This window comes from Protopterus annectens, chromosome 14.part0 (assembly GCF_019279795.1).
Source record: "Protopterus annectens isolate FY-2018-M chromosome 14.part0, PAN1.0, whole genome shotgun sequence".
Lineage (NCBI taxonomy): Eukaryota > Metazoa > Chordata > Ceratodontiformes > Protopteridae > Protopterus > Protopterus annectens.
In genome coordinates, this window is record NC_056748.1 from 834,708,084 (window position 1) to 834,734,759 (window position 26,676).

Consider the following 26,676-nt stretch of genomic DNA (forward strand, 5'->3'; position numbering starts at 1 on the left):
GGAACAGCCAAAAGATGATGACGATATTGTTATATATGCAACTTGTACCCAAGCATTGAAATAGCAAGATATTGTTATATTTGCAACTTTTTCCCTATTGATTGAGGGTGATGGACAGAACAGTGCAATGCAATTTAGTTACATTACATATCCAAAAAAAAAACAGCACTGTGGAGTTGAAGGATAGAGTCATGACTATGATGGGGACTTCCAAGATGACTGCACATTAAGTAACAGCTATTCTAGCTCTCACAGTGTGAAAACAGAAACTTAGCAAAGAAAGCCAGTGGACCTACATTTATGGGTAAATTTCAGTAGCTGGCTAGTAAGTGTACTGCCTGGATGCCAGGAAAAAAGAGATACAGAGGACTTGAAGGAATATAAGCTACAAAAGGTGATGAAGAAATTGTTCATCAAAACGCAGTGTAAGCTCCAGGCATGACTTCCAGTAACTTAGAGGAAAGTATAAGGCAGTTGCACATAGACCTGAATAAAATAAAATAAACACTAATGGAATATATCAACTCAGGCAATAAAAGGCTGAAAAATGGTTAAAGCTTTAAACACATATTCAGATAACGTGATAAAACTGAATAACTCAGAGAGAGAAATGAAGAAAAGGCTGCCTGAATATGAGACTACACAAGAAAGAGGACAGAGCACATAGGGAAAAATGAAGATTTTCTGATGTACCAGAGAAGTTGGAAGGAACAGACTGTATTAATTTTATGAAAGCACTAATATGTAACTGGACTGGTATTCCACATCAGGAACTCTTAACTGAAAGGGCACATCATGTATATATTCCAAACCTGACTGAGAAAGTAACCTAGATCTTTAATAGTAAAGATGCAATCTTACCAGCAGAAGGAGTTGATTCTGACAAAACTGTGGCAGAAAGACAAAAGTACTAAATATAGGAGACAGATTAGTGTTTGTGGAGAATGACTAATCACTGTACACCAGGCAGAAGAGGAGTAAATTTATTCCACTATTCAAGGAATGTCGAGAAGCAGGTGTGAGATTCAAACTGCTGTACCCAGCTTTCTTAAAATATTTTTCCCTGCAGGAGCAAAATCTTATTTTTGATCAAGTACATGCTAAGAAAGAAATACAACAATTTGTCCAACAAAAATTGAGCTGTGAAACAAAAGGAGGGTCTGCTTTTTGTTCTTCTGGTAATAAAGACCACAGAGATACTGTGCCAGTGAAATCTTTTCCAATGTTTTGAGGGAAAATGCTTGAAAGAAGGAAAAAAAAAACACAAGAGTCAACTACTAGAAGCGAGAGTAAGTTAAAATGAAGCAGAGACAGGATTTGGGAGATGGAGATGAACAGGAATAAAACCAGTAACTTGGAAATTGACAAATGGGGGATTACAAAGCAATAATTATATTTGTGAAACATGACAGAACAAGAAAATCTGGAAATATTGGACTTCTATGGACTTTGTTAAACTTGTAGGGGACTTAAAGCATATGCCCTACTTCATGTCATTAATGTTCAGAAAAAATATTCTGGAGTGGGGAAGAGGAGGGAGAAAGTTAACTATAAGTAAAACATTTTTTTTCATAATGGTATTATTTAAATAGTGTATGATTTTCTTTTCTTGCTATAAAATTAAGTTTTCTCAGTTATTTTTAAGTGTAATGCAGATATTAATGTAAAGAGGTGCTCCTGTTTTTTTTTTCTTTCTTTCTTTGTTCTATCTTTTTCCTTGTTCACTTTTAAGAAATATAGGCACTGCAGTATTAAAAAAAGAAGAAAAATCTGGTTAAAAGAGCATGACAAAAGAAAAAAATAGTGTGCCTTTTCTTGATCTTGCATACGAGAATGATTGGGTTAAGGCCCTTACCTTAATCTAGTAACACGTTTTAAGAAAATGCAAGTAATTGAACAAGAATATTGAATATTATAAGGCTTTTGTCCTAATAAACAAATGTATGCTTGGCAGTTTTGTGTCTGGTTCTCATGTCTTTAGGAGACAATCTGATAAAGAGAAATGGCATGGAGAAATGTTTTTCTGAAAGCATTCAAGTGTTTTCCCAGCCGATAGAGCTGTAATGATAAGACAAAGCCAGATGGCAAATAGTAGAAGCACAGGCTGTACCATGCGTCTTAGCATGGATAACCTTTCTTTTAGGTTATCCCAACTCTATGTGTTTAGCTGTCAGTTTGGAACCTTTATATTCCCACTAGGAGGCTAAAACTTAAATATTTGAAGATGTACATAGTTTTGTGTGTTATTATTAAGTTAATAGGTTCTAGGGGGTATTGGTGTGTGTTTGTATTTTTGTTTGAGGGCTTTCAATAAAACACCTTTTGTAAGATGTGACATAGGCTTAAATGGAGATGAAAAGAAACAATGGTATAAAAGATTAACCTATCAAACAGTATATGCATGTAACACAAAAGCTGGAACTAAACATTTAACAAAAAAGCTGTTATACATAAAAGGTGGGAATAATAACTTTTTAGGAGAATGATGCTTTCTATAATGTGTTTAAACATCAATGTTCTCACAGATAAATACAAAAAAGAAAGAGGAGTGAACTATATTAAAAAATTTAGAGTGCAAATAACTATACGACAGGAGACACATTTGAAACAAAATGAATATGTGAATTTGATAAAGGAAAGTTTTCAGGATGGTTATTCAGTGGAATACCCAGGGCAATGGCAAAGAGAAGTACTTATATTAATTGCAAGAGGAGCTCCAATAGTGATAGAAGAGGATAAAAAATATAATAATGGCAGATTTGTACTACTAAGGGACTACTGACAAGGGAGAAGGATTATACTAGCATATATTTATATTCCACCAAAAATTGCTATAACGGAGCTTAAGAAAATTCTGGAGGAAATAATCAGCTTTCAGTAAGGAATATTACTTGCAGGTGGGAACTGAAATTTGACCTGCAACAGTTAAGCTGTGTCTGGGGGTGGGGCAGAAGGGAAAATATAACAAAGAAGGATAGATTTTTGAAGAAATTTATGAAAATATTTGGCATGGAAGATGTGAATTCAGTATCAGGAGTTTGGAGTGAATTTATGTATTATTCTCCAAGATACAAAAAATGGGGTAGGCTAGACAGAATTTACATTTCACAGAAATGTGTGCATTTAATTGGAGGTCTTGGTATTCCGTATCCAATAATTATTTCAGATCATGTGCCAATAATAACTAAAATAAACACACAGGGTAATGAAATAAAAATGATACACCAGCTCCTTCCCACCTATCTGTTGAAAAGAGAGGAATTTAAGGAATGGGTAGTGGAAATTATTCAGAAGCTATTAGATAAGACAGGAATTTCTTCTGCAAATGTAGTTAGGGAGTGGGATAAAAAAAATTGTAAGCCTGTTTCCTACCTTTCCTGTAACTAGTGTAGTCCAGATGCAGATTTGCTGTATCCAGGACTGTATGTAAGCTTCTGAGCACCCCCCCAAGACTTTCTCTATTGGAGGGAAGCCTTCTAGCTTGTCAGTGGGAGTGGTAAGCATTAGGTAACCTGTCTACCACATAAGGAGTGGTTCTGGCCAAGAAATTGTAGTTATTGGCCGTCTGGGCAATCTTTTCCATCTCTCTCAACTTTGTGATTTGAAAGCCTGCATTTGCAATTGTTTCTTTCCTGTAACTAGTCTAGTGCAGACAAAGATTCTTAGTTTTAGCACTTGAATTTGCTTATTCGTGCTTAGCACTTGTTCAGAACTTGTAAGCAGTAAATAAGCTACTAATTACTATAGCACTAAACCTTCCTCATTACCTAGAGGAAAACAGTTTTTGCACTTACTTTTCTCACTTGCTTAGAGAAAAGCAGCTCTTGTACTCACTTTCCTCATTTATCTAGAGTAAAATAGTTTTTTATTCAGGCATATCCAAGGGTCAGCTCCCAGTGTTTTCTCCTGTCTATCTGATGAATCTCGGCATCTTGGGGCAATGTAGAAATTGCCTCGTACACAGACAACCCTCTACTCCTACCACCCAACACTATAGCTTGTGAGAGATGCACTTATCTTGCCAAACTGGAGGTAAAGCTCTTTCCAACCAAGACTGAACTTGTCCTTCAAGAGGAGAAGGTAAACACTTGCACCACACCACACTTGTCACATAGTCTCACTAAATCTACACCACCAAAATCCACACATAGAAACACAAAAACATTTGCGGAGGCTCTCAGTAATAATCTGCCCAAGCAACAGAGACCTCCAAAGCAGAAACACAAGCAACCTCCACCCCCCAACACAACCCAAATGACACCTAGCCCACAGACACAGTGTGCCACTCAACCACAGTCAATAAGACAAAACAAAATATCCAACACACTAGTCATAGGTGACTCTATAATCAGGCACACTGATGTCCCACTCACCAGGATAAACAAGGAGAAGGTTACTGTCAGCTGCCTGTCAGGTGCCAGGATCCGGCACATAACCCACGCACTCAGGTCATTCCACAACAAGTACAAATATGACTTTGTCATTGTCCATGTTGGTGTGAATGACTTGAGATGTACCTCCCTGGACTACATGAACAGAGACATGGAAGAGCTCTCCGATCTTGTAGATAGGCAGGTATGACCTGAGTAGCATTCTGCCATTGCCCAGAATGATACCACAGTACAAGGACAAAATGATTGACTTCAACAATTGGCTAAGCTTCTGGTGTCATTCTAAGGGGATCCAGTATCTGTCTGCTTGGGATGACATGGTCGACAGACCACGATGCTTTGCCAGAGATGGCCTGCACCTGTCGCCCCTGGGATTCTGGATACTGGCTAAGGCTCTTGCCGCCCCTATAATGCCTTTTTTAGTCAAGGTTCAAATAACAAATTCACCACCGTAACAGGAACAGGCAAGCAAAAACTGAGGGTAATGCTACTAAATGCTAGAAGCCTAAATCTCAAAATGCACTCACTCGAGGCATTTCTTAAAATGGATAACATCGATATCTGTGCAGTGACTGAGACCTGGTTCAAGGCTCCAGAGAGCACCCTTGCACTACCAGGCTATAACTCATACCACACTTTTCGGCCATGTAACCTGGACTGGAACACCAAAGGTGGAGGTGTGTCCATATTCATTAAGGATATCCACACCTCCAGGCTAGTTGCTCAGCATAATGCATCCAAGGTTATCCAAGTGCAACTAACTCTGGGCAAAACTGCAATCCAAATTGTAGCTTGCTACAGATCCCCCACCATACCCCAAGATTCCCACTCCTCTTTTCCTGATGTACTGGAAAATATTAGGGTTCAACCAAACACCCTAATAATGGGCGATTTCAACTACCCCACCATTAACTGGGAAAACTACTCGTGTACCAACTCCTTCACACAACGCTTTCTGGAATTCATAAACTCCAATGCCCTGGATCAACTTATCCACACCCCCACCAGGAGCAACAATATCCTAGACCTAGTCATTACCAACATGAGTGACTGGTGTTCCACACCTGAAGTCAACTCCTCGTTGGTCCGATCCGACCATAAGCTAATCACCCTTGATATCCACATTCCGCCCCCACCCCCCATTAAGGAAACCACAGCAAAAATTTTCTCCAAAGCCATCTTCATGCTTCTTAAGACAGAAGTGGTGAACTTCATGACACCCACGCAGATGGACAATACAGTTACGACTGCTGAATCCTACACAAATGCACTCTATAAGCACTTACACGAGTGCATGGATCATGCTATCCCAAACAGAACCAAGATGCTATCCTCCAAAAAAAGGAAGCCAATCTGGTGGTCCCTTGCCATAACCAAACTCTACAACAGAAGAAAGAAATTGTGGCAAAAGAAAGTAAAATCCCATGAGTGGAGGAGCTCCCTGTTCAGCGTCAGTAAGAAGCTGATATCCCTAATAAGATCCTCCAAAGCTAGCTACGAAAACAAAATTGCCACTGATTCTAAGGACAACCACAAATCATTCTATAGCTATGTCAAGAATCTCAATAGCAACACCCAGATCTGCTCTGAGTGACACGAAAATTACAGAACCAACTGATATTGCCAACATCCTGGCAGATAGGTTCAGTGCTAACTTTACCCCCCCTCACCCCCTAAAGAACCCATATTTATGCAGGAAGAATGCAGAGTCCCTGTAATCACAACTACACAGGTAAAAGCTGCTCTCTCTAAAGCCAAAAAACACAGCATCCATGGGACCGGACAACATCCCAGGCTGCATTTTATGCAAACTTCAGAATGAACTGGCTCCCCACCTAAGCACCATGTTCAATCATAGCCTCACATCAGGCTTTTTGCCCACTAAATGGTGTACAGCAACAGTTATCCCACTCCACAAAGGGGGAGCCACCACTGATCACCATATTAGCCTGATGAGCCTGGTCTGCAAGACCTTGGAACGTATCATCATGGAACTCATAAACAAAGACATTGGTAACCTTCAAACTCTGGATCCCACCCAGTTCGGGTTTGTGAAAGACAGATCATGCCTCCTGAACCTGATCAACTTCTTTGAGGCAGTCACCAAAGCCGTAGATGAGGGTAAGGTGGTTCACACAGCCTATCTTGACCTCGACAAGGCTTTCAACACCATCCCCCATTCTGGAATTATAGCTAAACTCACTAAACTAGGTATAAATCCCTACGTCACAAGATGGGTTGCCAACTGGCTCACTGACAGAACCCACACTGTAAAAGTTGCTCACTCCAAATCTGACCTCAAATCAGTGACAAGTGGAGTACCACAGGGTTCAGTCTTGGGACCTCTCCTGTTTGGCATCTACTTCTCTGAAGTACAGACTAACACAGACGGCCTCTGGCTAACAAAGTTCGCAGATGACTGCAAACTAGGAACCATAGTCGAGTCCCCAAAAGATGTGGAAATCCTACAGAAGGGCCTTGCTGAGACAGATGCCTGGTGCCAGAGCCATGGCCTCAAGCTCAATGCCAAAAAGTGCATTGTCATCCCCTTTGGGAAAAACTCTGTATCCATGAACTACTACACAGACAGCAGTCTACTTAACACTGAATGTGTGATAAGAGACCTTGGGGCCCAGGTGGACAGTAGTCTGTCCTTTGATAGTCACATTGCCACAGTAGTCAGGAAGTCCTTCTATGTGGCACACCTCATCATAAAAGGGTTCTCATCCAGGAAAAAAGAGGTCATTGTTCCCCCTCTACTCGACACTCATTAGACCCATTATAGAGTACAACGCCCCTTTTGGAATGTATCTCACAAGACATCTGCAGCAGCTGGAAAGGCCACAGAAGTACCTCACAAAAAGGATTACTGGCCTCAAACAGATGCCCTACACTGACCGTCTCAAAAAACTCCAGCTTTACTCCGTAGCATATCACCTACTCTGAGGTGATCTCTGCCTAACATATAAAGCTATGTCAAACCCAGAGCTGTTGGACATGCTACACTTCAAGAAATCCCAATCCCTCCGAGCTACACAGTCTAGGGACCTAAACCTTGTCACCACAATAAACAGGACATGCTGGAGGGATAGATTCCTGTCCCAGAGACTTCCCATACTCTGGAACAGGCTACCCATTTATGTCAAGCAAAGTTCTTCATTAGCACTCTTCAAGAAAAATCTTGATGAGTGGATGGGAACTAGGAAATACACCCCAGGGATCACTTCTGTGTCTCTGCTTGACCGTGGCACAGGAAAATAACTTTTTTGGTGGCGTAAGCCAGGGTACCTTGTTGGCTAGGCTTACATAGGCCCTCAGGCCAATAGCCTAGTACCTACCTATGATAAAAGTAAAGTGGAGGTTAAAAATAGGGTGGAAATAAAAGAAAGGGAGATATGGTTAAGAAGTAACAAGAATTATTTAGAGGGCCTGACAAATGTTAAAGTATTGCAAAATAGGGGGAATCCCACAGAACAAGAACAGGAGCAACTGCCGAATGCTAAACAGAAAATAAGGGATTACCTCAATAATCTGCATCAGTTTAGAAAGATTGCTCTTAAGCAACTGTTTTTTTTTTTTATAATAATCTAGAGCACCAAAACTTTTAGCCCAATGACTCTGGCAAAATAAATTAGAACGGGCTGTCACCAAGCTTAGGTAGCCTATAACAAGGAAGATAATAAGAGATCCTGTAGAAATATTAGAAATATTTTGAAAATTCTATGAAAGTCTGTATAAAGTAGAGAAATGTGGAAATCAACAAAAGGTACAAATGAAAATGTTTATGGAAGAATTAAATATACCAAAGTTAGAGGTAGATGAGGCTCAATTAGCAACAGGATAGGAGGAGATGAGATAAAATGGTGATGTATAATCAGTCTACAGGAAAGTCCCTAGGAATAGATGCTATTCCTGTAGAAGTTTGGAAGCTTGGAAGGGAAGAACTAATAAAGATCTGAAAGGTTTTGTTCAACAGTATTTTAAGAGAAGTAGAAGTACCAACATTCTGGAAGAAAGTGGGTGTAGCTGTAATAACTAAAGAGGGTAAAGATCCATCAGATCTAGCTTCATTCAGACCCATTTCAATACTAATCTATGATTATAAAGTCTTTGTCTATAATGGCTAAAAGAATGGGAAAAGTGATGCCAAAATTGACAGATATGGAGCGTTGTGGTTTTGTGGGGGTGAGGCCAACATTTACAAAACATTGATAATCCAGAGGGAAGCAGAATGTAAGAAAATACCACTGTTGCTGGTGGGCCTTGATACAGATAAAGCATTTGACAGAGTAAGCTGGGACATTATGAGCAGGGAAATGGAAGCATTTGCATTCCCTTATTAAAATTATAAGGTTGATTAGGAGGACATATGAGGGATCAGAGATGAAAATTAAAGGGGTTGGATCCTATCTGATAATTTTTGCTTGAGAAGAGGAATCAGGCAGGGGTGTCCTCTCTTCCCTTTGTTATTTGCATTATATTTAGAACCATTGCCAAAGAAAACACAGGACTCAGAAATTCAAGGATATAATTGGTATGGTAGTCATGAAAAGCTGGCTCTATTTGCAGATGATATTATTTTATACCCGACAAAACCAGAAAGGGACATTGCAGTGTTGTGGAACATTTTGAGACAGCTTCATGTCTTTTCATAATACAAAATTAATAAAGCTAAAACAAAGGCAATAGCGGTAAATTATGTACCCGCACACAAATTGGTTCAGCAATATCCATATTTATGGGAATATGATAAAATGAAGTATTTAGGAGTATGGATTAAAAATGATTCCAGTGTGGCAGCTAATTATATGTGGAAAGAGACTAAAAAGATAATACAAAAACTGAGAAAATGGAAGCTTTGTCATATGGATAGGGATAGTACGATACAAGCAGTTAAAGCATTTTACTCTCTTTAGTCTTATACACAGGCAGGCAGATTTTTATCACCAGAGGAGAAGTTGTGGATAGCAATTAATAAAGAGCTGAAGGATTTTATCTGGGAGGGGAAGACAGCAAGAATCAAGTGGAATAAGCTGATTCTTTCAACAGAACAAGACAGATTGGGATTACCCAATTTGAAGGGGTATTTCAGAGCAACACATGTAAGGCTCCTATACTTGGCACAACCAGAAAACTATAATTCAAAGTGGAAAGGAATGATGATGAAGGGAGGGGGCTCAAGAAACAAGGACAGATTGGAATTTTGGATGCAGATCTTTAAGGAGAATAACAATAATCATACAGAATATTATATTCATAAAGTAGCAGAAAGTATACTAAGAACTAAGCCAACATGGGAATGGAGAAAGGAGATTCTGCTGATAGAGATGACTGCAATCAGGGATGCAGACAATAAGCAAGAAGGGTCTGGAATTTATTGGAGAAAACTAGCAAAGGAACCAAGGTATTGGGAGGGAATAACTAGAGAGGTAAATGTAATAGAATCGGAAGACGCCAATAATTTATTTGTACTGTAGGTTAGAGATTGCCTTCCCTGTCAAGGACCGATATCAGGGTATAGGCAAATAGAAAGAAATAATGGGGGTCCTAAATGAAAGACCAGCACTGGTAGAGTTTTTAGTAAAAGCTTGAACAGAAGCTGCCATTAAAAAAAGGAGTAATTAGTAGGGCATGTAAAACATTGCATGATAATTATAAGAATCAATCAGAGGAGGCTAGAAAGGTTTGGGAAGAGAGATTGGATAAGCCAGTCACAAAGAAACAATGGAGGGTATATGTATGTCTCCCAAATATGCCACAAAGTCTAGAAGATTTAGGATCTTTGCTTGGAAGTGTTTACATAGGTATTTTTATATCCCAAGTAGTCTCCAAAGAATTTTTCCTATGGTAGACAGCGAATGTTGGAGGTGTAATGGGGAAGAAAAAGATAAATGGGAATTTTCTGCAAGTGTAATGAGTTGGCAGGCTTTAAAGGTTCGCTGCATACTGCTTTGTCAGTGATAGTGGGTGAGCAAACTGGTGTAACTAAGAAACTTTATTTATTGAGCTATGATAGAGAATTGGAATTGAATAGAATATAGTAAGGCCTTGCTGAGTCTAATTATGGTGGCCGCCAAAAAAACGGTTACTAGAAAATGGAAATTAAAGTCTAAACCAATTTTACTAGATGTGGCGAATATAGTGACAGAGATAAAACAACTGGAATTGGGATCTTTAGAAAAGGGTAGGAGGAACTTACATGGGAAACATAGGAATTGTGGGAAGAACACATGCAGAAGAGGAACGTGGTTTAAAAGAAGGCAGGATTTGAATGAGCTATGTAATGTTTAACTGACAATGACTGGATAGATTATACGTGATATATAATGTTTGCAATTACAAATATGTCAGCATGGTTTGTAATGTATGTTTGCAGCTAGGATTATGTTGATGTGTTTTGTTTTCAATTATATAAGTATAAGATTGCTTATGTTGTACATGATAATTTAATAAAGAGGTTTCTTGTTTAAAAAAAATGTCATGAATATGATGCAGGTGATGTGGATTTGATTAGCAGCTCAAGAGTCTTAGGCACTGGCAGTGAGGAGGGATGACCCTCTCTTGGTAGGAGGAACATGTACAGGGTACGCAACACAGATTTCCTTGGCAGAGACAAGGGGAAAGACACTCTGTAGTGCTTCCTAAGAGTGAGAGGGGAGGCTTGCTGATGTCAGCCCCTTGCAGAAATGAGAGGAGGTTTGGCATATTGTCAATCACACATGATCGACCAGCCACTTCATCGAACCGTTTCCACAAAACCAGAACCGCAAATCCTTCTAAATGTCAAATAAATGTAGAATTCTGACATTTCCGACCGCGTCACACCTACACACCAGTGCTACCATGGGTCAAAAAGGGGGTGAGATTTTGCCATTTGGAAATGTGGTGTTCGATATTTTGGACAGTCGCACTTTGGTATTTGTGGAAGTTGAAGGTAAACCGGTTTGGCATGCCCCCTTCCCGACCACTGCACATCAAACCCGTGGGGCATAGCAGAGGCACGCACAGGGAACACAGCATAAAGTAGAACCCCCCCCCACTCCAGCAGCAATATGATGCTTCATTGGAATGCCTTAATCTTCTCACCAGCCCAAGTATGGGTTAGACTCAGTCCAGTGGTAGACAGGAGTGTCCAATGTATTTGCTGAACAAGGAGAGCTAATAGTGACAGCAGACAGTCAATTTTGGGGTGCAGGGAGGAAAAAAAAACAATCCTGTTAGGTGGCATACTGTCTTTTCTTGTGCTGAGACAAACCAAACCGCTGTCCTTTAACCAGGATGGGTGAACAGATACTGGCCATAACAGTCCCTTCCCCTTCAGCAATTTTTTCAGCATATGGGCCAGTATTTGACTCCAGATCAGCTGGGTTGTAGTCGGGGGTGCAACTTTCTATTCCACAGAACAGTAACTCTTACTTGTTTAAAAAATACTGAAAAAATTCTTCAAGTAATTGCTTTCATGAAAAATTATGCATTTTCACACTTTAGTTGGCAAATGAATGAAATGATTAGGCAGACAAGAATTCCTTCATATTTATGCCAATGATTTCTGCAAAGCAAGCATCTCTTTTCTTCATTTCTGATCACTATAGGTGTTAGTGGCCATTTGGAATTGCCATAAAGCTTGTATCAGAAAAGCAGACCATGTGCAAACCATGCAGAGTTATAGGGAAGAAGGAATGTTCTTCTGGAATTGATAAATATTATAGTGTATTGTGTATATTGTGCATAGTGTATTGCTACTTGTGTATGTTTTTTTTTCACCCAGACTGTGCAAATTTTTTTTTTTTTTTTTTATAATTTCCCAGCAAATAAATAATATACCCTTCTTGTTTTTGCATAGGATTGATCAACCTTGTATGACTGACAGCCAAAGTATGCATGAAGGATACATGATCTCCTAGTGCACTCCTTTGCTTTTGTAGGAGTGTTAACTAAACATATTGCCTGTGAGGCTGTGCTATCTTGGGGACAAAATGAATGCTTGGTTTGCACCCTTCCTATTATATTTAGTTAGAGGGAGCTGAGCATGACACCCATGTAGTCAGTTTGCATATACCTTGAGGACATCTGTCATCTGGTAGTTAGAAGGGGGTAGAGCACCCACATAAAAAACACGTATGTATGCATTATACATGGGTAGGGCAGCCATGTGAAAACATGTTTGTGTGCCTTTATACAAAGTTTCATTTTTCTTTATCCCATAAGATTTCTTATAGTGTATTCATGTGGCTGAACCAAATTTGTATGGTAGTGACCACCAGATGGAACATTAGTATATGGGTTTACTATTCAGTATTTTGTAATAAACTAATCTTAGCCATTGCTGTGCTTACTACCCATCATTTTTCAAACAGCAACTTAGCTAGTCCATAGAAAGCTGGCTAGCAGCCTGGCAGTGTCTAGCTTGTAAGGGAGAAATAAAGAGACTGGAACTACTTGCTCTGCTGCAGTTGGAAGCAGTGATTTTTGAGAGTTACTGGCAATAATATCTAAACCAACGATGGTAGCACCTAACCCAAGGTGAGTCTTATATTTTCTACTTTTATGGTAACCCTGTAATGTAAAGGAACCAAATAAAAGGTGTGTCTTCCTGCTTCAAGCCCAACCATTAAAGCTTTAGTTTTTCTTCATGCTATTTTAGCCAGTTACTAGCTAACTTTAAGTCTTATACTGCCACTTGTTAAGTATATTAGTCCCACCTCGTGTAACTGTTTGAAAGGACTATGTAGCAGTATGTTATACTGTGTGACATTGAGAGCCTGGACCATTCTGCCAAGTAGTATTACACAGATGAAGTATATTCATAGCACGTAATATCAAAAGACGTGAGACATAATATATGGGATGTATAATGTTTGTAAATGTGAATCTGTTAACATGATTTGATTACTTTTATATAAATGTAAGTTTGCCTAAGGCACAAGTGATAATTCAATAAAGGTGTTTTAAAACAAGACATGAGACATTGCCCTGACAAAGCAAAGCTTGGGGAACCTGTTGTATGACAATTAGATGGAACAGGTAAGTGGGGCAAATTTAGGGAAGCATAAAAGTGATAACCTTCCCAGGACTTGACATAATCCCTCTCCACAAATGCTCACCTGTAAACCCTATTGATGACTCTGAAAAATGGCGTGATGTTAAGTCAACCCTTATCAGAAATGGGTGATCCTCACACTGATGAGGCTTGCTGGATGCCACTGGAACTAGAGGAGTGAGTGTTACACACACAAAGGAACATAAATGGTTCCATGACAGAAAAAAAAACAAACAAAAATATCTCAGAAGTATGCCACAAAAGGCCAACTTTTAAAATCCAAGATTTTTTTCTTTTTGCCTTTTTTTTTGCTAATCGTCAGGCTCTTCACAGTCAGTTGTCCAATTCATTCCCTATCACCAGGGTAAGGATGGATTGGGAGAGGCTGTCATAGGATCATAAGAGATTGCTACTCTGTCAACCCGGAGGTCATTTTAAGCCTAACCATTTCATCCCAATGTAATCCCATGAAAACGCACGTCAGTACCCAAGACTGCATTTAGTGATGACTGCCCATGTCCAAGAGAGTTGTGAGCACTGTCCCCAGTAAGAATTTATGGTGCCCCATCCACTCATCCAGGTTCCACTTGAACAGTGTCATAGAGCTGTTCTGTTTCACATGAATTGATAACCCATTCCAAAGGCGTGGCAGTCGCTGGAAGATAAATCTGTCCCTCCAGCATATCCTATTTAAGTTGCAGACCATATTTAGGTCCCTGGAATGGGTAGCTCTACTCCCGTTTAATTTACTGATATGCAGCAAGTTCATTAGGTTAGGGTCTTGGATTGCTCTGTAGGCCAGGTGTAAGTCTCCACTAGGAAGTCTATATGACACAGAGTATAGTGACAGGGACTTTAGTCTGACTGTCTAAGGCCCATGCTGCAGTCCATTGATCTTCTTTGTTAGAAACATTTGAGGTCTCTCCAGTTGCTGCAGGTGCTTTGTATGGTACATATCGAATGGCGCATTATACTCAATTATGGGCTGGATTAGTGCCGAGTATAGAGGAGTTATAATCTCTTTTGCTCTCGAGGCGATGCCTTTACTAATCAAGTGTGCTACGTAGAAACCCTTCTTTACTACAGTAGACACATGGTGGTCAAAGTTTAAGGTTGCAGTCAACTTGTGATCCCAGGTCCCTTACCACTTCATGGGTACTTAGGGTATTGTAGATTTGACAGTGTGAAGGGACATTGTTTATGCTGAAGGGAATGATGATGCATTTCTTTGGATTCAGTTTGAGACCATGACCAAGACACCAGTTGTTGGTCTGCGTGAGACCTTCCTGGAGTATACTGACATCATTTAGAGATTCAGTGATTGCACCTAGTTTGCAGTCATCTGCAAACTTGACCAGCCACAGCCCCCTAGTTTTGATTTGAATTTCTGAGAAGTATATACCAAACAATAGGGGCCCAGCACTGACCCCTGTGGCACCCTGCTGGTGACAGGTCTGCTGGTTGATGTGGAGTCACCCACTTTGATGGTGTGTGCCAGATTTGTTAGGCAGTTGGCAACCCATCTTACAATGAAGGGGTTTACATTCAGTTTACTAAGTTTATCAGTAATGCCTGAATGTGGGATTGTGTCAAAACCTTTGCCAAGTCAAGGTATGCTGTGTGGACAGATTTGCCCTCATCAATGACCTTGTTCACATTTTCAAAGTCTACCAGATTTAAAAGGCAGGATCTGCCCTTGAAAAAGCAGAATTTGTTAGGATCCAGGGTTTGGAAGTCGCCTATGTCTTTATTTATGAGGTCCATAATGATAGATTCCATAACTTTATAGATGAGGCTGGTCAGGCTTATGGGTCTGTAATTCCCTTGGTCTATTGCTAGGCCATCTTTATGAAGGGGAATAACTGTTGCTATTTTCCATTTTACAGGAACAAAGACTGTGGTTCGGCTGATTGAAAAGTGTACTTAATGGTGATGCTAGTTCATGTTCTAACCTGTTTAGAAGACAGCCTAGGATGTTATTTGGTCCCATAGAGGCTGTGTTTTATCTTTTTTTTTTTTTGCCTAGGACAAGGCTATGAGGACCTGCTATTTAGATATGTAGGGTTGGGGGAAGGTTTGTGATAAGTTAGGAGGAGATAAGGGAGTGAAATTTTCACCAAACTTATCCACTCGCAGGTTTGCTACCTCTGTGGGGTCAGTGTGTGTGATACCGTTGGTCACTAATTCTGCACATGCTTGGGTCCTACCTTTTTGGCTATGTACATAGCTGTAAAAGGCCTCATGGTTATCCTTGGCTGTACTTGCTACGTTTCTCTCAAAGGAGCCCTTAGAGGATTTGACAGCTTGTCTTATTTGTTTAGAAAAGTCCAAGAATCACTGACACACGGCAAAATAAAATCACAGTAACGTTTTAATAAAACCTCAATAAATAAACAGGCAAATAAATAGGTAAACACTTTTGCAATTAAAAATCTCTTCATCAGACCATAAAAGTAAACCAAAAAAACAACACATTTAAATTAAAACCTGGGCAATCACATTTGGAATTAACCAATCAAAAAGCACATTTTAAAATAGGAACCAATCATGGCTAAAACGTGACATCCAATCAATGTAATAGTAAAAAAAATAATACACATATTTCAGTTGTTATCACTGGCAGTTCTTTGTTTTATGGATGATCCCTACCATGGAAGAAGGATGGATCCTAAGATGACTCAGTAATCTTGCCCTGGCAAAAGAGATATCCACAGACCCTGCATATATTTCCATGTGAGAGACCTATCTGCAGATTGGATATTTCTTTCCTTTGCTATCTTCTTTCAGTATAAAAAGATAAGACATTTCTTTTTATTCAGAGGGACCACTATCACCAGTGACTTATTTGGGTCTGGAGGCAATAGCGGAATTAATGAAGTAAATTTTAGTGTGTGGAGTGGAAGGCACCAAGGAAAAAGGGGCAGATCCAGCCACTGATGTTGTTAGAAAGTAGGGAGTGGGGGGTACAAAGAGTCACTGGTGCAGAACGAGAGCATCCATCTGTGTGAGCTGCGACCCGTATTCAGTAACAGATATAAGTAGCTGGAATAAAGATAGGATGACCACATAACTAGACATCATTCCCTGGGATAGGTTTGAGGTTTTTGTTATTTTTTTGTGACAGTCATCCATCTCGATTTGGGAATGCTGAGACAGCATACTCACTCTCCACATCTATGTGTTGGCAGAATATCTGGGAATTTGCAGGAACTTGCATGGATTGCATTTGTTGTGTCATTGCATGATTTGCATACTTCAGAGAACTTTATGGGGAAGTGCAAGTTACTTGTCAAGAGGAAGAAACTTTCATCAACTTGTCATACATCATGCCCAAATATCACATGGCAAATGCAACACTTGACATAATTTACTGGAGAGTGGTTTTCTACTTAGAGAGTAGCCGTTGTAGTATAATTGAGTTGTCATACAACCATGTCTGGATAGGGGAGGTCCAGTACTGGCCATGAATTTGGGAGGTGCACCACACTATCTGTTCCTGCTGGGGGAATAGTTTTGGTCATATGACGGGGTTATCAGTCCCAACTGTGGCTATGAATGGGTGTTTGTGGCCCATGTTTTGTATTCCTTCTAGGGGAAGGGGTACTATTGGTGGTATGGGAGATGGTCAGAGGCAGCAGCCTAATAGTAGTGAATGGTCTTCCTAGACATGCCAGAGTTTGGAAGTCATTAGCAGGACACAAAAAACATCAGAGGTGCTAAAAGAAAACATATTACAAAAGGAAGAAATATCAACTTACATTAAGGTGAATGACCATATTATAAAGGCTACTGCAAGACAGTATTTTCCGTCTGAAACTCCTTGTTTGTGCATTGACCCAAGAAAGCATATGTATGGCTATTGCAACAAACGATGACTCAAAGATAATGTCTGTTTGCAATGATGAAGAAATCCATCAACAGTTGGGGCTGTCAAGAGAGCTGTTAAATGTGCTGGGTAGTCCTAAAGCTGCTGATGTATTCCTATAAACTGAAATGGGTAAAGTACAAAGAGTTCACATTTGTAAACAAATAATAAGTTGATTATTTGAACCCATTTACTACTTAGTTAAGAAAAACTAGAGGTGGGTCAGACAGAAGAATATGCCAATGATAAAGAAAAAAAAATAAAATGGGTAATTACAGAACCATGTCATTGCTATAGATAGAAGTAAACCATATTCCAAGAACAGAGTGCATTACAAGTCTTAGAAGTTCAATAAAATGAACTACTAATGTTGTTGTTCTTTCGGCTTATCCCAGTTAGGGGTTGCCACAGCATATCACTGGTCCTCACAGAAGGCACAAACACACTCATTCACCTGCCTGCATGTCTTTGAAGCTCAATTCACCATGGGGAGGACATGCAGACTCTGCACAGAAGGCACTCCAGCCGAGAATCGAACTGCTAATGTATTAAACATTTTTTACAGATCAAGCTAATGTTTCAATTGTGGTGAACAGTCTATCCAGCCATCTTGTCCTGGGGAGTGTACTCATAAAAAGACACTTATTCTAAGTCTAATTGTATCTCTGAAATAGTTTTAGCTGCCTCTTTCTTCCTTTTCCACCACTTCTAATTGAACAACTCTCATAGGCAATGCTTCTGTTTTCCCAACTGCTTCATTTGGGCTGTCAAAATTCAACACCTTACCATTTCAGTACAAGTAACCCTCATGGCTGCCTGTTTGATGGCTCCACTAGTTGACTTTTGCCCTCACAGGTACTGTGAAAATTTCCCAACACAGGAGAGCAAAGTGGCAAAGTCCAGCTGGAGGAGGTTTGATGGTCAGTAGACACTAGGAAAAAGCAAGTAAAAATCCTTTACTAACGTATTTTTTTCAATACTTTCAATTTGCTTTCTCAGACTTATTCTTACATAATTTAGTATATAAATTAAGTTTTATAAATTGCTACTCCAAAATGAATACAGGTCACAGCTGAAAAACAGCCTGCAGGCCAGTCCACCTACCAGGTTAATAGATGAATAAATAAATAATCAATAAGATCTGGAGTTTAGGTAGTATTTATTAGGATCACTCAGCAGAATGAACTTTTACACTTTCCCAGGCTGCCAGATACCTTGTTTCCCCACATAGACAAAATACATTACTGTACAGTGTATATCTCTATTTGTAGTTCTCTCTGTCTGTTTCATTCTTTCTTGCATCCTGAAAAATTGGGTCTATATTAAATCACCGAGTGCTTAAAAAAGCGAACAGTGATTGATCAACCCTATGTAAGTGAAAGCTTACAATATCGGTGTCAGAACAGCGATTTTTTTTCCAAGGGAAAAAAAAATCACTGTTCCAACAAAAAAAATAAATAAATAAACATGAATTTAAACATTACATTAAGTGGGGGGCTTCACCCCCCCCCACTTAATATACCAACTCCGAGACCGCACTACAGTGCCAAAAACGGCAAAGTACCAATGAGACCAAGCAAATTCTTTCCCAGGGAAAAGAATTTGCTTAACAGCCGCTTGAATATTTTCCGTTTTCTGCCTTTTAAGTTCGACCAAGACGCATTCAAAAGAATGAGTCTTCCGTCTTCTAATATAGACCTGAAAACTTCACTAGTGAAGAAATTTTTCCAGCGTGCTTTAATGTGCTTTGGAGTGTATTTTTTTCTTCTTCCAATCTCCATCTCTAGCTTTCTTTGTCTTAGGTGTCCAGCTATCAGTTTGCCCTTCTGTGAGAACTGATCTTCATTTTGCAACATACTCACCTCTTTTGTTCATATTTGTCTACGTGCAGAGCTCTCCAACCTGCTGAAGGGAATATCTGATGCCTATACTTCCTTTTATGTTGGAAAAAAAATTAATTTATTGATGTTTCTAAATTATTTATTTATTTTATTTTATTTATTTTTGTTTACTGGGTAATGTCCGACTGGGCACGGGGCCCATTTTCAATGAAGACCCAGGGAGAAAAGCTCCTGAGATACAGTAGAGAAAAATGAACAGTACTGACAAAAGTTAACAAAACTAATAATGTTTGTAATGTACATACAGTATAGTAAATCTAAACCAATTACAATATTAACAAAAATTAGTCAAGTTTGAAATGTTTAATAGTGTAAAATAATAGTAAAAAAGTTTGATACAATTATTAAGGCCAAAAAGAAATAAGTTTCCAAAAACAGTTGTATGATCCTGCAGTTTTTGCAAGGAGACATAATTTAGGCCAACAGAGTCAGTCCAGTTCGTAATGCATGAATATTTCAATTGCCTAGGATGGAAGCAGTTTAGTTGTAAGCAGTTTAGCAGCTATATGCAAGATAGTGTTAAAGCAAAATAGCCAAGTGCAGATAACAACAGTAGCTGTGGGGTATGAGCTAGTTTAGGGAGAGAGTGAGGGAGTAATAAATGAGAGGCATGTTGTTTGGAAGCAGGTTGACTAGCCTGGAGTATGGCAGGAGGAGAGCCAGTGTTTAGCTAGATGTTTCTTAAGGAGCTGTTTGAACTCATGATAGCTAGGGTTTTTTGGCTGTAGGTTGAGGAAGAGTGTTCCAGAGTTTGGCAATTTTATGAGAGTAGAGTGAGGTACCTTGTGCATTGTGGGCTTGGGTAATCTTTAACATCAGTTTATTAGAGGATCTAAGTGATCTAGGATGTTTATTGGGTTGGATAAGGTTAGTAAGATCAGGGCAGTCATTAGGTTGGTGAATTATTTTCTGGACTATGGACAGTTGGTTTAAGTTTAGGAGGTTTGGGGGTTCTAACCAATTGAGTTGGGAGAGTATTGAGTTGTGGTAGGCTCTGTAAGGGTGGTCTGTAGCGAATTTGGCAATTTTGTTGTAGCAGGATTCTAGTTTATTAGGGTCTGATTTACATATATTGGTAAATACCTGGGATCCATAGAGGAGGGTGGAAAGTAGTTGTGAGTGGGTGGTGGCTAATTTGGCACTTTCAGTAAGGTACGGTCTGACTCCATATAGGGTGTCTTGTTTGGAGTGTACCTTTTTGATGGTGAGGGAGATGTGGCTATCAAACCTTAGGTTATCATCAACTGTGACACCTAGAAGTTTGGTTTGGTTTGGTTTGTGGGGTCAATTTTGATTCTATTTGTGAAGAGAATTGTTAGTGGGGATTGGCATGTTTTGGGTTTGTTATAATTGAAAACTATTAACTTGGTTTTGTTTGGGTTCAATATGAGTTGATGGTTAGTGAGGTATTTTTCTATAGCCTGGAAAGATGTTTGCAATTTTGTTGTAAATTAAACATAGTTATGTTATTTACAATTGAATACATGCATCAGTCCTGTTTACTCTGAATATGTTTCCATTAGTCTTGATAAAAGCAGCATTCTACAAGTAGTGGCAAAGAAAATTGGCAAGAGGGTTGGAATTTATTGGATTAATTTAGGAAAAGGAACCACAATATTTAGAGCAAATAACATGGGTGGGGGGGGGTGATAGAGTGAGATGAGGCTATACAGAAATTTGGATGGCAGGTTAGGAACTGTTTTCCCCACCAGGGAAGATATCAGTGTATAGGGAAGCAGAAAAGGACAGAGCGTTGCATGAAATATCAGATCTGGTAGAGTTTTTATCTGAGTCTAGAAAAGGAGTTCTTGTTAAAAAAACTATAATTAGTAGGGCATATAAAACAATACATCATAACCATAATAATCAATCAGAGGAGGTAAGAAAAGATTGGGCAGAGACACTAGAAAGTTAATATACAAAGGGACAATGGGAGGACAGTTTATTGTTATATTTTATTTTCATTAATTTATGTCTTGAAAAACTTGAAACTGTCTCACACTGATCCACAACAGTGAAATGTCTTTTTCTAGATTAATCAAGTACAAAGTAATATCATCTGCAAATAAAGCCGACTTTTCTTGATTACCATAATTTATATCCTTGAATTTCTGAGACTCCTATTTTCTTTGTCAGCAGATCTAAATATAAAGCAAATAACAAAGAGGAAAGATGACCCCCTGTCTTGTTTCTCTGTCCAAACACAGTTTGTTGGTGAGGAACCCTCCCACTTAATTCTTGCCTCTGATCCTTGCTATATCACCCTAATCAACCCTATTATTGTGTGAAGGAATACAAATGCTTCCATTGTCCTACTAATCAGTTCCCAGCTTACTTTCTCAAATGCTTTATCTACATCAAGTCCCACAAACAACAGTATTTTCTTATATTCTGCTTCCCTCTGGATCATCATTGTTCTATTAATGTTGTCAAATGTTTGCCTCCCTACCACACAACCACAATGATCCATATCTTTGAATTTTGGCAAGACATTTGCCATTCTCTTAACTAGAATAGACATAAACACTTAAAAATCATGATTTAAAATTGAAACTGGTCTTTCTGAAGCTGGATCTGAAGGGCCTTTACTTAACACTCAGTTAATGATATAATATTAGATATGAGATATGAGTGGGGCAGATACATTCAGAAAACAAGACCTCAGATATGTCTTTAGCCAATTAGACTGTACTCCAGACAGCAGGAACATAACATTTTCAAGATGTATGTGGTTAAAATGGAACTTGTGTATGGAGTCAGCTTAGCAACACAGCATACCTCTCAACTGTCCAGATTTTTGCAGAATGTTCAGATTTTTGCCTCATATTTTTTGTCTGTTCCTCATAACAAAATGTGTTTTTCTGGCAAATCAGTGAGGAATGAAGTCACTAAGTAATGGCATACATTTGAGTTTCAGATTTTAGATCCTTTATATAATGCATGCTTATACAAATCCTGTTATTCTAGCAACTAAGTTTGTTAAAAGCAATATTTAAAAGCTGTCCCTATTTTTGGGCCTTTGCCCCCTATTATTTTAGGCTTTGTCGAGATTTCTAACACTAACAGTTTGAGAGATATGCAACAGAAGTACATAAAAATACTATCCATATGGTGCAGAAAGGGTTTTAGTAAGTATGCTATTATTGTTATTATTACTATTATTATTATTATTATAATTATTATTATTAACCGTTGTTTAATGGGGCAGTCTGACTGGGCCATGACAGGCCTATTTTTTAGCAGAGGCCCAGGAAGAAAAGCTCCACAGTTAAAAAATCTTACAAGATGATATCCAGTCCAGTACAATACAATGTAATACAACTGTTAAATATCATATACACATGCAACAATTAGTATATAAAGAAAAAAACAGAAATAAAATGGATCCTAGATATCATAATATTACACAGTGTTCTATTTCAGTTTTGCTAAGAAGCCCAAGTAGCAGTGATATTTTTTTATTAAACATCTTTATTAACATTATACATAGGATAGCAACATTTGAACACATTCATTTATAAAAGAGAAAACAATTACAATAATTTCTGTACAACTTATGCAAATACGTTTTTTTTTTGTTGACAGTTATTAAGTTTATTATTACATAGATTGTTCAGGTCCTGCCTTCTCTGAAACATCACTCCTCCAGAATATTATTTTGTATGCATTATTTCCACAAATTCCATTTATGTTTCTGTACTTTATGCCTCCCATTTTCTAAAGATTTACACCTCCAGTTCTTTTATCTCCTTTACAATATTCAACAAATCTGTTACAGTTTCTATTTTGCTTTTTCTGGCAGCTAACTGTATGAACTGTAGTAGGGCCTTTCTGTGTCTAAACAATTCAATGTATAGTTGAGCAGAAAAGAAGAATTTCCTTATTTAAAATAATTTGCTACCTTAACATTTCTGACAAAATACACTATAGGGAATTTCTAACATATATCAGCTTGTTACATTCCCCAAAAAATGTTCTCAGGTACCCACCTCCTTCCCATCACATCTCCAATAACTGCTGTCTACCTGTGGAAAAATTCACTGAAGTCTACTTGGGGTATAAAAATACATATGTAAACACTTTCTTTCCAAAATCCTAAACCTTGCGAAATGAAGAAAAAGCAGTTACTCTACCTGTGTGAGCGATGCTTGCCCCGGAGAGGAAAGTACAAATGCTAAACTAGACTTTGCTCTTCGGGGTGAAATTCCCCTTCTCTCAAGATGGATTTTATCGAGGAAATGGTTATGTAGCCCTTAAAAGGGCTGTTGTTGCTGTGGGGATCCGCTCTGAAGTGGACGCCTTGCCTTAGAGTGGCCCTTTGGAAGGCTTTTGTGATGCAGAGCCCTTAAAATAGCTTTGTTTTTCTTTCAGATTTATCTATGTTATTTAGCCCTGGTAAGGACTTTTTGTGTACAGATGTCGAAGTGTTCAAACTCTCTTTCCCTGTCCTGCGGATCCCTTACGGGGGGTTGGTGATCGTATAGGGGATAAACATACTGAGCCCTGATAAGGGCTGTTGGTTCTGGTGCGATAGTCTTGATTCACCCTGTGAGAGGCTATGGGTCCAGTGTCTTGTTTACTCAGTGAGCCCTGATAAGGGCTTTTATTGCAGACACAGATCCTAAAAAATAAAAAGAGGTAACCCTGATAAGCCTTCTATATTGTGTTGCATACTTAGGAGGCATACAAATATCCACCTATTGTTTCTTTTTATTTTGCCTTTACATTTTCATTTCCCAATCTTGTCTAAACTCTTTTGATTGATTCCTATAGTTATTGTACATTATTTTACATGCCCTACTAATTATACTTTATTTATTGCAGCTTCTGTCTAGACTCAGCTATAGTCTTAACAAGAGCTGGTCTTTCATTTAACAATCCCCTATTCCTTTCTGTATGCTCATACCTGGTTATCAATCCCTGGTAGGGAAGGCAGCCTCCAACCTGCAGTCCAAACTTAATGCTTGACTTCATCTGACTGTATGACTTATCCCTCCCTAGTTATTTGCTCCAAATACATCAGTTCATTTGTTAATTTTTCACCAATAAATTCCAGCTCTCTCATGCCTATTTTCTGTGCCCTTACTGTTAAGGTACCAAATAACTTTCACATGATACAGCTCAGCAGAGAATACAATGTCCTTTATTGCACAGAAAGACATGTACTGGGACACTAGGAAATGAAGATCATATTTCCTTAAACTAAAAAATCAATACGTTCTATGCCTTTTTTCATTAAAAGCAACATTATTGTAACAATCACAGAACAGCCACTGACCAATTAGAATTGAATGTGACCGCATTAATTTTTTTTTTTACTCAAATAGTCTTTATCTTCAATTAGATATAACATTTTCATAATATTTTTAAATATTTTAAACAACTATATACGATATTTACATTAGCCTGACTTTCAACTATATTCAATGTATATTAGTAAATATAGAATTGACAGATCAGTTATCAGAGTGACAATATTAATTATTGCAGAGTGTCCAACAAAGATATAACTTTTTTCCATGGATTATTAGCAATGGCCTGGGATAGAGTTGTAGTTCTTTGATTTTTATTTCCATCGATGCAGTTGTCCTCAGTTGTTGTTTGTCTTTTTGGCTTTTCCCGGTTAGGGGTCGCCACAGCGGAACTCCGGTCCACTAATGATTGGCAGTAGATTTTTATGGTGCCGAGTTGCCAGCCCGATGCCCAACCTTCAGCAATGGCACACCCATTCACGCATGTCTTTCGGAGGCCACTCAACCGCGGGGAGGACATGCAGACTCCACACAGAAGGCACTCCAGCCTAGAATCGAACAGTAGAATCTCTTGCTGTGAGGCAACAGTAAAGTGTAGAATTCTTCCGAGGTTGGTGATGTATTTGAATTCCACCTTCTGGTTATGCATTTCCTAGATATAGCAAGTATTGTCCATAACAAATACATATTTGTCTTATTCAGGTAGGGACCTTCATTTACATTTAATATAATCAATGCTTTAATTAAGGTAAAATATTCATTAAATAAAGCTTGTAAAAATGATTAATTCCATTCCAGTATGATTTCATTTTACTACATTCATAAAAAATATGATTCCAGTCTGCTTTATTTGACTGTTCACACCTCCAGAAAAAAAAACATTTGTAGTAGAAATTATCTTAATTCTATCTGGTGTTAAAAATGCTCTGTACAACTATTTCCAATTAAATATTTTCCAGTACTGTGTGTTAGAGGTGTGATTAACTGATAGCAAGATGTTTAATTTAATTTCTTCTGTTAACTGTAATGACTGGCCTTTTATTAAGAACTGCCAGTATGATGGTTTGGGAATTGTTTTATATGTTATTAACTCTTTGTATAGATTTGAAATGGAATTTTTCTTTTCACAACTATTATATATAAATTCATATAGACAACTTATTAGATTTGGTATATCTTTAAATGAGGAATTATTGATTAATCTGCATAAATCTTGAGTGCACATTAGAATACTTTGAAAAGTTAACTAGTCCTGTGTTGCAATATTATAAGTAGTTTTTATCATATGTATATCTAAAACATTTAATTTTTTTACACATTGAAACCAGCATAAGAATCCATTTTGTTCCCAGGAGGTTATTGTTTCCCTATATATTTTGTGAAGAAAATTTGGTAAACGAGGCTAAAAGATCAAACCAAAGATTTAGAGTTATGTTTGCATTGATAAGTTTCCTAAAGGAATTAATGTAATGATTAATCAGAAATGTTTTAGCAGGTTTTATTATATTATATTGTATACTAATGTTTAGTATGTACCAAGGTTTGTTAGAGTTGTCTAGTATTAAGAATTTTTGTAATAGATTAAATTCATTTATTAATATAACCATTGTTAATTATTTCCAGTTGGCAAAGTAATTTGGGTTTATACAATCTATTGTAGTTTTAAGCACAGATGCTTTTATATATAATTTTCAATTTCTGGGAAGTTCAATCCTCCTTGTTTCCAGGGTCTAAGTGATGTGTTAGAGCTATTCTAGTCTTTTTGGGATGCCATAAAAATCTTATTAAACATGAGTTTATTTCTTTAAGAATGCATCTTTCAGGAACTAACTGTATTGCTAATGCTACATATAGTATTTATGGCAGTAAGACCATTTTTATTAATTGCAATCTGTCTTCAAAAGTTAATATTATTTTGTTCCACTTTTCCATATATATTTTTATTGTTTCAATAACGTTTTTATAATTTATTAATACTGTTTCGTTTAGATTTTTGCATAACACTATTCCTAAATAATTTAGCGTAAGTTCTTGTTTTCCTATGATGGGTTTATCTATAACTTTAATTCTTTTTTCTTATTTAAAAATAGAAATTTTGATTTTGATCTGTTAAAATGAAAACCTGAGATCTTATAGAATTTCTCCATTACTTCTTCTAGCTCTTCTAATGACTCTCTGGAGTTTGATAGGGTTAATAAAAAATAATCAGCAAAAATCATTATTTTAG